The sequence below is a fragment of the Vanellus vanellus genome (assembly GCF_965231255.1).
Source record: "Vanellus vanellus genome assembly, chromosome: 4".
Classification (NCBI taxonomy): Eukaryota; Metazoa; Chordata; class Aves; order Charadriiformes; family Charadriidae; genus Vanellus; species Vanellus vanellus.
Genome location: NC_138909.1, coordinates 27606640 through 27620935, shown reverse-complemented (window position 1 = coordinate 27620935; position 14296 = coordinate 27606640). Strand labels below are relative to the sequence as shown.

Here is a 14296-nt window from a genome sequence, read left to right as displayed (position 1 = left end):
TAGTGCTGAAGAGGACCAATGACAAATTTCAGACAATCATCAGTCATTTTCTCAAAAAACACCCAAACAATTTTTCTCCTAAACACAACAACCCAAAACTATCAGGGGAAAAAGGTTAAAACTTAAAATGCCTTCACAGTCCCTTGCCTCTCTTAAAATAAACATGCAACACAAAACATCACATTGCACATTCCAAAAATAACCTCCCTGCCCTTGTGTTTCTACCCAGCCTCAGGCTATTGACAAGAACCCTTATAAAGTACCACTTGCCAGCAGCATCTGGCAGTTTTCAAAGTTCTGTAAATAAAAAAACAAGGAAGGGTTGATCAATTTACTTGACACTTAAAAATACATCTAATTCAATCAGGGATTAACAGCACAATTTTTAGGCCAAAGAATTTTGCCAGCAAGAGTTATACAGGAATAAATATTGACAAATCTGATTTGTAATGAACTCCTGGTCCTAACTTTCATTATCAAGAACCTACCATATCTAAATAACACAGATTTCCTTAAGTATCATGGAATCAAAAAGGGGTTCTTCGATGGATGGTTGCTTTAGAGACTCTGGTTTCTGACTATATGCAATCTGGTTTAGGCTTTTTTTAAGCCCAGGTTTTGCCAAAAAGTTAAAAGCCTCATTAATTAGGAATGCTCACAGAAGTTGCAGGCTCCACAGGTCATGCCAGCAAAGCTGATAAACTTCTGTGAGGCCTCCAATACTCTTTTTGCTCATGCTATTTCTAAGTCTGCAGTCTCCTGAGAACTATAAATGGTGCCTCATGGGACACCACCACTCGACAGCCTTCTGGAGAGCGGTCAGTCTCAGGTGAACTTCTGATGCAATGCAGGTCTCACAACACCTAGAAGTGCAAATTATTTAGTCATTTTAGGCATTTTAGTAAATCTAAAGGCATTTCTTCATAAAAATACTTAGGTAAAACAGAATTACAGCTGAGGACTGTCCTTTAAAATACACAACCCTTAAATGTCAGAAAATCTGGAAATTTGTAGTTAAGCTCATCTCTGATCCTGTAACTTCACTGTTTTTCCGTCTCAAACCTTTTATGCTAACTTCTTTTGCTATACAGACAAGACAACTCTCTACCCCAGCATCTGACTTCCACACTGGACAGCAGATTACTCTCCTTTGATGCATTCAAACATTGAAGGGGGCATGACATTTAGAGGCAGACTTGCTCTGGTGGAACAAGTATGGATGCAAAAAGACTAGAATTTGATATTGGACTTTCAGTTTGAAGACAATAGTTTCTGCTGAAGTTCCTTATGCACGCATAAAGCATTTTCAAATAGATGAAGAGTAAATCTCTGCTTAAACTGCTTGGATATCTTGATCTATATGCCAAGAGATTTCAGAGCCAATAAGAAAAAACATGCCAGAGTTAGATTGAAATGAAACTGGCTACATTACTTGTGTTGCTTTTGCATTTCTCTCTGGCTGTCTTTGCTTCTGATTGCTACCATTTGGTCTCAGCTGCCTTGGGCATTTCTCCATCCAGTTCAAAATTAATTCTCACAGTGGCCAAAAAACTTAGGAGACTACTTCTGTACTGGGGTCCCCAGCCCATTTTGAGCGCTCCAATAGGCTCAGATCAGCATCTGCACTTTTTACTGCTATCCAAACTAGAACAAACCTCTAAATGTTTTGAGATTCACACATCACCACTGTACTATTATTTCTTAGACACTCAGTGTTGCCAGTATAAATTAAACAAGCTTTGTAACCTATAGTTATGGCTACCCATGAAATACAACATAAAGTACAATGCAAAGAACACAGCTGCACTCACTTTAGTTCTACAGGTCTACACAGTTTTGTCGGATTTGATGAACTCTAAATTACATTGAAATATTATTATTCTCGCTCATGGTCAGAAATCTTCCCCTTATGTGCATTTGTCTCTGTAATACACTGCACCTTGGTCAGAAGGAGGAAGACAGCCTTACCTTTTAACTCCCTGTCTGTCCCAAGAGCTCATATCACATCGCAAATAGTAATTTTATGGAAACAGGGTAAACCCCCGGCCTAGTAGTAACATACCATTTAACTCAGGTTTCTCAGCTATAAACATTAAATGCAAAAAAAATCCAGCAACAATCTTTTCCTTTGCCACTATTTTCCCACACTGAGAACAACATTCTGGCTGACACGTGGGGCATGGTACTACACAGCTTCAGCAAAGAATGTTATTCACATAAACACAAAGCAAAATGTGATGAGTAAGTAGGACACGGATCACAGGAAAGCCTGATGTGGCATGCAGAAAGCACAGCTGAATATCTATCGAGTTACTCGTCTCAAAAGCAGAACAAGACCCCAGAAGGGCATATAGCTACAAAATAACTCACTAAGCCAATCATGTCATCTTTCATCTACTAACCACCATGCTTTCACCTTAGCTTTTGAGAATAAGGATAGGGAAGAAAAAAGGGTTTCAGCTAGTTAGGAAACACATCCACACTGAAACACATTGGCTTAAAGCGTGGTAGGCTGGTTATCACCCAAAAGCACTAAAATTGTCCTCCCACCAACTTCCCTCTTCCATGTGAGAGCAAGGTGCACCTGGAACCACCAGAGATGGTAGTTTGTCCTGTTCCCTGCTGTTGACAGGGCAGTTTGTGGAGTGATGTGGGTAGTGAGACTGGGAGCCACGCACACGTGTTTGGGTCAGAGACGACCCATAAGCTTGTCCTCACAGTGCAGGCAGGTAGAGAGCAGCCAATAGATTATATGGGCCTGAAGAACACTTCAGATGTAAACCAGCAATTTAAAGTGGGATGGGAGGGAGCTCTTTTGGGATAAGGTTTTTTTTGTGTGTGTGTTTTGTGGGTTGATGTTGGTTTACTTCTTAAAAAAATGACACTTCATATATAGAAAGCAATAATTTTCTACTCCTGTATTAAGTTAAATGGTCTAGATCTCTTGACTTCAAAGCAGCAGCATCAGCTTACACTGACCAAGAATTGCATAAATCTGTTTTTATTAAAACTGTAATAGTTTGAGCTACAGATTTCCTCATTTTTCCTGTGATCTTGTTCTAATTGCTCACTGCTTGCTTATTTAAAGTGTTACCAGTCTGGGGTTTGTTACTCTCTTTCCATTTCCAACCAACATGATTAAAGTAACTGTAGTTGAGTAGAATATTTTTACAGTAAGTAAATGCATAAAGGTCTGAAAGGCTCTAAAAAAAAAAGCCTTTATAAAAAGTGAGGTAGACATTTCTCTATCATTTAAAGTACTCATGGCTCAGAAGCTGACTTATTTTTATGTGTTAGCTTATTGGATCAGACATGGAGGCTATTGTTAAAGAAAGTGGAAGCAGATTGTGGGAAAGAATGTCATAACTGCAGATACAAAAGCACATTTCACTCTCGCTGAAGTTTGTGGTAGTGATTGGTTTGACCCAGAGGTGTTGCATGTACAGTAAAAGTGGACTGAAAGCAACTGAGACTAGTATAGACCTCAAAAAATTAGGAGATATTCACTGGACCATAAAAAATAAACATTAATAGCATCTAAATAAAGACAATTTCTGATTGCACTTCATCCCATGAAAGCAAAATTCAACAATTTATATGTTGAGCATAGCTTTTTCTCAACTTCTCATATGATCAATGATAATAATAATAAAACTTAACCCCATTTTCTCTTACTCCTTCAAAATAAATGAAAGCATTACATTATACTCCTCCTGAACTCTGTGGCTGTTGAAATAACCCAGGAGATGCTTCTAAAATTTCATTCCTTATAACTGGTGCACCAATAGTACTTTCGTGGTTGTAATAAATTGTTTTGCCTGAAACAGTTTTAATAAGAGTAGATCTCCTTCCAATTTTATTGTGGTTAGCACAAAGAAAAACTCCCTCATTCTATAAAAATTAGGGTTTTTCTATAATGAAGAAACTCAAGGCTCCATAAAGAGATCACACATTATGGTCAGGGTTGAAAGGGACCTCTGGAGATCATCTACTCCAACCCCCCTGCCAGAGCAGGGTCACCTACAGCAGGTTGCACAGGATGGCGTCCAGGTGGGTTTGGAATGTCTCCAGAGAGGGAGACTCCACAACCTCTCTGGGCAGCCTGTTCCAGTATTCTGCCACCCTCAAAGGAAAGAAGTCCCTCTTCATGTTTAGATGGAACTTCCTATGCTCAAGTTTGTGCCCGTTACCTCTTGTCCTATCACGGGGCGCCACTGAAAAAAGGCAGTTCCCATCTACCTGGCACCCTCCCTTTAAGTATTTATAAGTATTGATAAGATCCCCCCTCAGTCTTCTTTCCTCCAGACTAAAAAGACCCAAGTGCCTCAGCCTTTCCTCATAAGAAAGATACTCCAGTGCCCTAATCACCTTTGCAGCACTTTGCTGTACCCTCTCCAGCAGTTCCCTGTCCTTCTTGAACCGGGGAGCCCAGAGCTGGACACAGTACTCCAGGACTCCCAGATCCTTTTCCACAGAGCTGCTCTCCAGGAGGTCAGCCCCTAACCTGTGCTAATGCATGGGGTTATTCCTCCTCAGATGCAGTACCCTACACTTGCCCTTGTTGAACTTCATAAGGTTTCCCTCCTCCCAATTCTCCAGCCTGTCCAGATCACACTGAATATCCAAATAAAAGTGGGAACATACCTATTTTTCAAGGAAATGTATAGATACAAATGAATCTGCACCATTTGGATTAGTTATGCATTCTGTATGATCTGTGTCTAATTTAAAATGTAAAATAATGAGTACTCCAAGTCAGCTATTTTTCCATTCCATTGAATGCAGTGTTCTGCTCTACTAGTCAGAAACTTTTTATCATCCAGTACTTCAGAATACAAGGATAATGTGAAGCAACAATTAAGAATTAAAAAAGAAGAAAAGAATTCTGATGAGTCCTTCAATAGATTATAAAATCATATAATTTTTTTTAATTAATCTTGAAATCCTGGTAAGTGCCAAAAAAACTCCATTCACTATGTGGTATACAGAAGACGACAAGGTATCAGTAGGCCACATAGCTTGGTGGCACTCCAGGGCATAATTAAGAAAAACCTTACGTGGAATTAACTTAATACAGAGCTAAACAGTAGTCCTCTGCCTTTTCTAATTTCCATATCCATATGCATTTTGCAATGGATCTCAGACTCCTTGAGAGTGAATCTAAGCCCTCCGAAAAAGTGCTTTTTTCCTTTTAGTCTGCCTTTGCAGACTGTCTTTAGAGACTTGTGTACAGTTGACAGCTACTGAACTAGTAACTTATGAAGGTAACAAATGCCAGTTGATAGTGTTTTAGAAAGCGTCTTATCAAAGACATTTGACTCCTCAAGGGAAAAAAGAAACTGCATGGATGTAACAGATCTTTTACAAGATCTCTGACTTCATTCCACATCACATTCAGTGTAAATCACGAAGAAGTGAAATGCACCTTAGATGGCTTAAAAACAAGGTGTTAAGAGTCGGTATCAGGAAAAACATCAAATGGCATTATTTCTTGTGGGTTCTACAGTATTAGGTTTCACTCAAATGATCATTGTCTATAACCTCCAGAAGTCCTTAAAGATGATGACAGTAGATACAGTAAAATACAGCGATAACAAGGAAGACAGGTGTTTAACACAAACTGATCTGAATTTCCTAGTAACCTGCATCCTTTCAGATGATATTAATTTCAATTCTGTGAAATATAAAAGTAACACATTTGGGAACATGACATTCAGGCCATACTTTCAAAATAGGGACCAAGAATCAGGAACCACAGCAATTAATGAAAACCAACTTCTCACAGCTATGCTGTGACATAAGAGGCTGTCCTGCCTTTCAGATGTATAAAGAAGGGAATGCAAGTGGGAGATAAGACAGGATCTCACCTCTGCATGCAACAAAGCCCAAGGGTGCCCCTCATCCACTTTTGGTATCTGTGATCTCTCTACATTTTTCAAAATTGTTCATAAAAGCATAAGCAAAACTGAAAGCAGCATTTTTCCTTCTTAGTCCAAAGCAGAACATAGCTAAAAGATTCCTCAAGACTTTTGGCCAATATTAGCACATCATACAGTATTTCTAGCCACTGTCCCCTGAGATCTCACTCCATCCAACTCAGCTTTTCTCAGTGTGAGTTTGAAAGCTGCTGACTATGTGAATGACTGACTGACCTTCAGTTCTCCCCATCCCTGCCCCTGATGGGGGATTCTCATTATTAACTTTTGCAAAACTGTAAGAGATTACACTGGGGATAGCTTATGTACACAGATGTATAGGCACACATCTACGTATATTTGTGAAATAACACAAAGTGCCAGAAATCAAAATTCAACAATGCCCATCAAACTTTGATAAGGAATGAAAAAAGCTGTTTGTTCAAATCCATGCTAAGGCACCTAATTAAAAGGTTCAATTTTTTTACTCCACTGAGTAAAATTAAATTAAATTAAATTAAGCCTCTTAATCAGATGCCTATATCTAGTCATAGAATCATTTAGCTTGGAAAAGACCCTCAAGATCAAGTCCAAACATAAACCTAACACTACCAAGTCCACCACTAAACCATGTCCCTAAGCACCACATCTACATCTTTTAAACATCTCCTGGGATGGTGACTCCACCACTTCCCTGGGAAGCCTTTTCCAATGCTTGACAATCCTTTTGGTGAAGAATTTTTTCCTAATATCCAATCTAAACCTCCCCTGGCACAACATGAGGCCATTTCCTCTTGTCTTATCGCTTGTTACTTGGGAGAAGAGACTAACCCCCACCTTGCTACAACCTCCTTTCAGGTAGTTGTAAAGAGTGATAAAGTCACCCCTGAGATTCCTTTTCTCCAGACAAAACAACTCCAGTTCCCTCAGCAACTCCTCATAAGACTTGTTCTTTAGACGCCTCACCATCTTCGTTGCCCTTCTTTGGACAGCCTCCAGCACCTCAATGTCTTTCTTGTAGTGAGGGGCCCAAAACTGAACACAATATTCAAGGTTCAGCCTCCCCATTGTCGAGTACTGGACTTCACTTGCCTAGATCACCACCCTAGTCCTGCTGGCCACGCTATTTTGGCCACACTATTTCTGATACAAGCCAGGATGCTATTGGCCTTCTTGGCCACACTGCTAGCTTGTATTCAGCTGGCTGTTGAGCAACACCCGCAGGTCCTCTTCTGCCAGGCAACTTTCCAAACACTCTTCCCCAAGCCTGTAGCACTGCGTGGGCTCGTTGTCACCCAAGTGCAGGACCCGGCACTTTGCTTTGTTGAATCTCATACAGTTGGCCTTGGCTCACCGATCCAACCTGTCCAGATCCCTCTGTAGAGCCTTCCTACCCTCAAACAGGAAGACACTCCTGGTCAACTTGGAGTCATCTACAAACTTACTGAGGGTGCACCTGATCGTTTATGAAGATATTAAACAGAACCGGCCTAAGTACTGAGCCCTGGGGAACAACATTTGTGACTGGCCGCCAACTGGATTTAACTCTGTTCACCACCACTCTTTGGGCCCAGCCATCCAGCCATATTTTTACCCAGCAACAGGTACACTCATCCAAGCCACGAGCAGCCAGTTTCTCCAGGAGAATGCTGTGGTAAACTGTGTCAAAGGCTTTACTGAAGTCTAGGTAGACAACATCCATAGCCTTTCCCTCATCCACTAAGGGGGTCATAGAAGGAGATCAGGTTACTCAAGCAGGACCTGCCTTTCATAAACCCATGCTGACTGCCTGATCACCTGGTTGTCATAGAGGCTCTGTTTATTATTCAAGCCAACAAAAATATTAAGTAAACTTTGTGACTTCCAATATGAAAAGAAAATACAAACAGCCACAGAACAACTATTTCTTTAGTCCCTAAATAATCTGACCTTGAACTAGATTAAAACCTCACTAATGGCAGAGCAAAAAGTAAGATCCCTGAAAACAACACAGTGTACAAAGTCATTTGTCACATTTGAGGGAAAAATGGCCATGGTTTCTGCAAACAGGTGTATTTCATATACATTTGTGAAATAGAAAACAGGTTACCTATCTCAAGTATATTTCTGCTATGACACTTAAAATTAATAAAAGAATACTTTAGCTTAGCAGCACACAGGTTACAGAAAAACAGGCAGCTTTTCCCTGCATCTCCACCTCAGTGATTGGTTTATTATTTAGCGTTATCACAGAAAAAAAATAATATTTCAAATTGGAATACTCAAAAAAATAATTTACCTCTCTCAAACCAAAGGTGATTTTTAGGTTAGTACAATTTACCTTTAGTACTAAGCCATGATGAGACATGGATCACAACATCAGACAAGGTTAAGGTTGCGTCTCCACTGGCTCTATAACTGTTGAGCACAGCTGGACTGGCAAGGGAACAGCTACCAAGATGAAACAAAAGATGCTTGTGTCAAGCAACCGACCTAGAAATTCCCTCATTTTCTCCTATAGTTTGAAGGCACAAACTTTTTCTGCAAGCAGGTATTGGCAAGCTCTTTTAAGAAGTGAGATCTTCCTGAGAAACAGTCATGACAAAGATAATGACTAAGAGGAAAACTCATGTGTTGTGTTACACCACATATACTGCCACACTTAGAACACCCCTTCTGCTATCCACCATATACTTCCATTTTCACAAGTGGCCTAGAATATGAAACAAGATAATAATTCACAACGATCATTTCTCATCCATCTTGCTGACAACGGCTTTAAGCAAGGGGACCAATCACATTACCTCCACCCTCCATGCAAAAGACTAATAGAGAAGAAAAATCAATTACATGACTCCGCAAAATATTCTTTTATAATTTTCTGCAAAGGCAAATATGACAGAATGCATATGCAAGGTATACAATGCATGATCTCATTTGCAATGCATTAGAGAAAATATGCCCAGCAGCATATTGTTTGAACATATGGGTCACATTGACTTTTTGTCTGCTTATCATCAAATGCCAAACATGGGCATGCAGAATAACATTTGCTTCTTTTATTCTTCACCTAATGAAAAGCATTTCCTATAGTACTTAAAATGTAAGAAACTTAAGGAGCACAAAAGGCTTCTCCTACTGCAGAATTTGCTTTTAAAATTTATTTTTTCCTAAAAGAACTATTTCTGACATCAACAGAGCAAAGGAAATAAGAATAGTGGTCCCATTTCTGAGTAAAGATGTACAAACAAAGAACTTCCTAATTAAGAAATGATGAATTGTCTGGGGTTTAACAAAGACATTCCTATTTTCTACATTAATTTTTAGTCTCTAGAGTGCAGAAGTTTTCTAACATAAAATAGAAAAAGTTAGTAGGTTGCAGATCATATGAGCTGTTTGGTATCATTTTTTTCCAACCTATGGCCTGACTTGTGTTAGGATGTGCCGTTATGTCAGTGCATTCAAACAGGTTTAGTGGCAATCCTTGCCACTTTTCAGCTTCTCTGATGTTGTCTTTTGAGTCTGTTACCTGTTAATTTTATACTCTGTGAACAAAAATACATTCATATAATTCTGGTGGTCTTTCAAAGAATACACCCATTGCTTTCAGTATTTAGCACAGATTACAAAGATAATCAAAGGAAAGGGAAATAAGATGGTTTCTTTTTTTCTTTTGCCTGGATAAAGAGAAGGAAGCAGGAGTGACTGCAGTGCAGCTCTTCATTTTATATATGTTTCTTCTCATCAGCTCAGTTTCTGACATTTAAGAAGAATTCTTATTCTTTTTACTGTGCTTTCATTTGAAGAACAGGCCATTTATGACAGTTTTCTATATATTATACTGAGCCCATGTTGGTAAACTTATTTATTGAAATAAATGAGTTACGACTAAGAACTTCATAAGGAAATGGTAATAGTACATGAGACTTTCTTCTTCAAAGCACCAGCCTTTACTACTCCAGCTAATGGAGACTCCCTGGCAGCCTGTGACAGCTACAGAGTTGTAACCAAACCCAGCCATAACTTCCTCCTGTTCAATAGATTTTCAATCTAAAATATCAGTAATACTGTGCCTTTATGGACATAATAAATTAGATGTCATTGTTCATATAAAGGAGGACACTTTTGTTTGTTTCCTTAACACAAAAATAATCTTCCAAGCCTGTCTCAGGGCATTAAATAAGGACCTAAGCAATTAAGTTTGGATCTTTAGTGCAGGAAGATCCTGTATTTTGTTTAGATTTATTTGCATTTTCTTTCCAACTGACCTTAGTCAAATTACAATATCAAACTTTTTATCCTTCAGTCCCCATCTGAGTTTTCTAGGAATCTGTAGAAGGTTAGACTCTTACATTAATAGGACATACCTGGCTGAACATGAAAGCAGGGGGGAAAAAAAGCCAGCAAAAACAGATTTGCAGATTTGCATTAAGAACATTTATATCTGCCTTCTTCATGTGGTTTCCATTCAGCACTTAAAATGTATCTCTGCATGGAAAAAAAAAAAAGTTTTGTTAAAAAGTTTTGCTGTTGCTAAAAGAGGTCTCATTTGCATCTGCTTACAAAAGATTTTATTAGCATAACATTGGAAAGCCAATGAAACCAACAGCAGCAAAAGAGCAAACTGTCCTGACAACTTTATTTTTGTTAATGACAAACAGAAAGAACTGCATGATCATTGTCAAATAAGCTCTGGAGCTGATCCAACTCAGTCTGGTGTCTACTTAATTTCAGTATTTGACTTCAGGAAGATCATTATTGTGATCCAAGTGTGTAGCGTTGGCAGTTATTATAATTTCAAAAAAGCACTATCAGGTTAGTTGGCTGTGACCTCCATTTAGTAATCCTATTTTGTACTTAATTCCATACTCCACTTACCTTCAAATTATCCTTTCATTTGAAATTTGTTCCAAAGTCCTGAATAATGTTGCAACGAAGCTTATAATCATCCCAAGTTTTCTTCCTGCCTTGCCTTAAATATGCATACTGTCTGAGAAACTCTTGAAGGACAAGCTGACTAGACAGACATACTGAAAATACTTGGTATTATACCTAAAGTTTTAATATAAGCTTCTCCTTCTTTCAGTTCATCAAGATCTGAGTTTCACTTTTCTTTCATTATGGAAGCTTCTATATCCTCATTTCTATTTTCTTTCCTGCTTTTATCCCTTTGTTTCACATAAACTTTGATGCAAGCTAAGAAAAGTATTCTTGGGAAACTTGCCTATACTCTCTCTTAAACTCCTTCTCTCCCTCCTTTGCACAGATATGCAGATGTGGAAAATTTATGACACTGATAGAATGTGAAAGCAGCAGCTATATGAGATCACATCAACAGTCCATTGAGCCCCGCACCCTTTCCCCAAAAGTGGTCAGACACACGACTCAGGGAAGAGTACAAGAACACAGCAAGCAGCTGTGGACACTGTTCCAGAGTATGCTTTTATCTGCTAACATTTATCAACTTCAGTATCTTCACAGGCAGTATCTTCATAGTATGTTAAATTATGGTTTACAGCAAATGATGAAGAATCACTAATCCTGTTGAGTAATAAAAGTAATTGGCTCTGTGACCATGCCAAGAAAAATTTTGTCCTGTACAACTTGCCTGGCACAGACTTCACAGGTATGGATTTGATGTAGCTTCTTCCATATTAAGAGAGTAATGTTACTCTCAGGCACATAACCACCAACCCAAACAACATCTTAAGAAAGTCTCTATGACTGTAATCAGAATCAAGGAAGCATAAGAAAAATATAAAACACAATCGCATAAAGTATCACAGTGGATAAGAATGTTTTATATCTCATTTTTATATTTAATAATCTATTTGTCTTTGAAGTTGCTAACAACAAATTAAATTAAAAAATTGAATATTATATTTATCTGGGACATATTCTGAACTTCATTAACAACAGAGAAATAATTCACAGAAGACCTAGTAGGGTTGTAAATGATGAAATAAATATGGAAGGGGGAACAGGGATGGAAGCTAACACAGTACAGTTAAGAGAAAAATAATTGATAACACCAATAGTCAACTGGAAGAAGAATGCATTATCAAAGAGAGTTAATGTTATTATGTATCTATATTGCAACAGTGCCTGGAAGACCTGTTGAGAACATGGACCTACTGCACTAGGAGTTGTGTAAAAACAAAACAAACAAAAAACAAAACAAAACAAAACAAACAAACAAAAAACCCCAAACAGCCTAAGTCCAGACCCCAAAGTCGTCTTTCTCTGACAGGAAATCAGGAAAGTATGGCTTAAAGTTACATCATGCCATGGACCAAAGAGGTGGTCCTCTGCTGTTAATTATGTATAAATTCACAGCTGTTAACAATGTGCTCTTATACTGTGCCCTTTACAGTTACACTACTAGAAAAATATAATGAAATGGGAAATTCAAACATGAGAATTACAAATAATTTGAGGCTAATTTATGTTGAAAAAATCAGAGTGCTAAATATTAAAAGTAGGGTATGATTAAAAGCTCTTTTCAAATATTGACAGTGAAAACTTGGAAATTTTAACTAAAATAAATATCAGATGCAGTTTTGAAAGTCAGAAAGAAAACAGTTATGTATTATTAATGTGAATAGAGTATCACCCTCAAGGGCAAACCTCTACAGTATTAGCATATCACAAAGCAATTAGACTGTTTATTTGTGTAACAAGATCAACTACTTTATATCCAAGAGTAGGAAATTATAACTGCTTTACCAGATAGGTAGCATTTCCTCATATGATTTCATCATTGGAACAGCAAAAAGAAATATCATCAAAATGTTACAGAATCTGCCTCAATTTCGCATGACATCAAGCAGAAATCAGGCTATGTTAATAGAAAATTGCACGTTTCAACCCATACTATAGATTCCTTCCAGTATATTTATGTATATTAAAGCAGAGAGTGACAAGCTTTGTGGTTGGTTGTCTATTATGCAAATGACATAGTATTGTTTAACACTTAAGTAGCTTTGACTCACTTTGCAAAGAGGTTTTTTGGTTTTGGAATTTTGCTGATCATAGGTTTCGAAACTGATTTAAAGAGAGGTGCTTCTGTTGAGTTTTACTTCTGTGGTAGTTTTCACCCCTTTTAAGCCAGGCCCTATGTTTTCTGCCAAAATGTGCAATTACTTGATAATGAGCAGAATCTGAGTTAAACTTGTATCCTCAGTACTGACTTCCCAAGTGGCTATCACAAATATGCACTGGAGGGTAATTAAACCAACAAGACTGCAGCAAGTGGAAATCTTGCTTATCTTGTACTTGTCAGCATGTATATAACACAGTTTTCCTTTCTGCCAGGAGCCCCTAGAGCTCTGCAAAATTGGAACCTCCTGCTTCAGCTGATTGTTTGGCAAATTAGTCTTGTGCTACAGCTGAATGCATTTTTTTTCCCCACAGATTACTTTTACAATATTTTTAAAACTCAAACAACTGATATTGAATTTATTTAAACACACAATTTTGTTGCACTGCTGGCTAGTTGATTGTCTTTATGCAAAGTCTATTCCAACAAAAAGAGCACTGTTTACTCCAACAGTTTGGATCTGTACTGTTTATTTTCTGAATCGCCAATGATTCAAAACGCCTCAGTGAGGTCCATCCATTGCTATAATCTTTCATGAATACTATGAATTATCCATCAGAAGCTGCCATGCTATTGCAGGCAAATTATTAAAAGGAAAAACTGTTAGAACCAACTCTGAAGTCAACATGAAAGACTAGGGGAAGAGATTTTTAATGTTGAGTTTAATCACAGAAGATGTCACAGCCTCTGGTCTTCACTCAGAGAAACTTGAGTGGAAGTTTTGCCTGAGAAAGCAGTTCAGGATTGGGTTTACTACTGTCTTAGGATCCATATCAAGTTAAAAACTAGTGGGCATTATCTGTCTTGTCTCAAACTCTGACAACACTATGGCTTTCTGGGGCTGCAGATAGTAAATTTTCTGAACAGCTTTTTAACATCTGATGAACTTTCTGATTATTACATGATATCTGCAAGATATAAGCAATATCGAAGTAAATATAGCTGATACATGCAATGGTACTCTAACAACAGGTTTGATCTAATAATGTAATTTTACATGCCATTGTCTTATAACGTCCACCAGACAGAACAACAAGATGGGAAATTACGTGGGGAATATATTCACTAAGGAACTTGAAGTTTCTAGAAAACAACAGCATTACTGACTACAGGGGCTAACAGCACTGCTAATTAAATTTATATTGACGTCGATAAACCAACAACCAACTACTGTCAGTAGAAAACATCCAATAAATTCAAAATGTATTTTTGAGAATAGGAAAGATACCACTGAAATCTTGTTTTGACACCAATACCACAGTTTTCCATCCCTCTTAAACCTTTCCAAGGCAGGAGTAACAGT

The 14296-nt window shown here is 38.0% G+C and overlaps 1 long non-coding RNA gene across 1 annotated transcript in view; it reads right to left on the bottom strand.

The window, feature by feature from the left end:
- The window catches only part of LOC309671345, a 44408-nt gene that overhangs the window by 16685 nt on the left and 13427 nt on the right, over nucleotides 1-14296 (bottom strand). The window contains exon 2 of the long non-coding RNA XR_014269130.1: nucleotides 10262-10382. This is a non-coding gene — a long non-coding RNA (uncharacterized lncRNA). The remainder of the gene's footprint in view (nucleotides 1-10261; nucleotides 10383-14296) is intronic.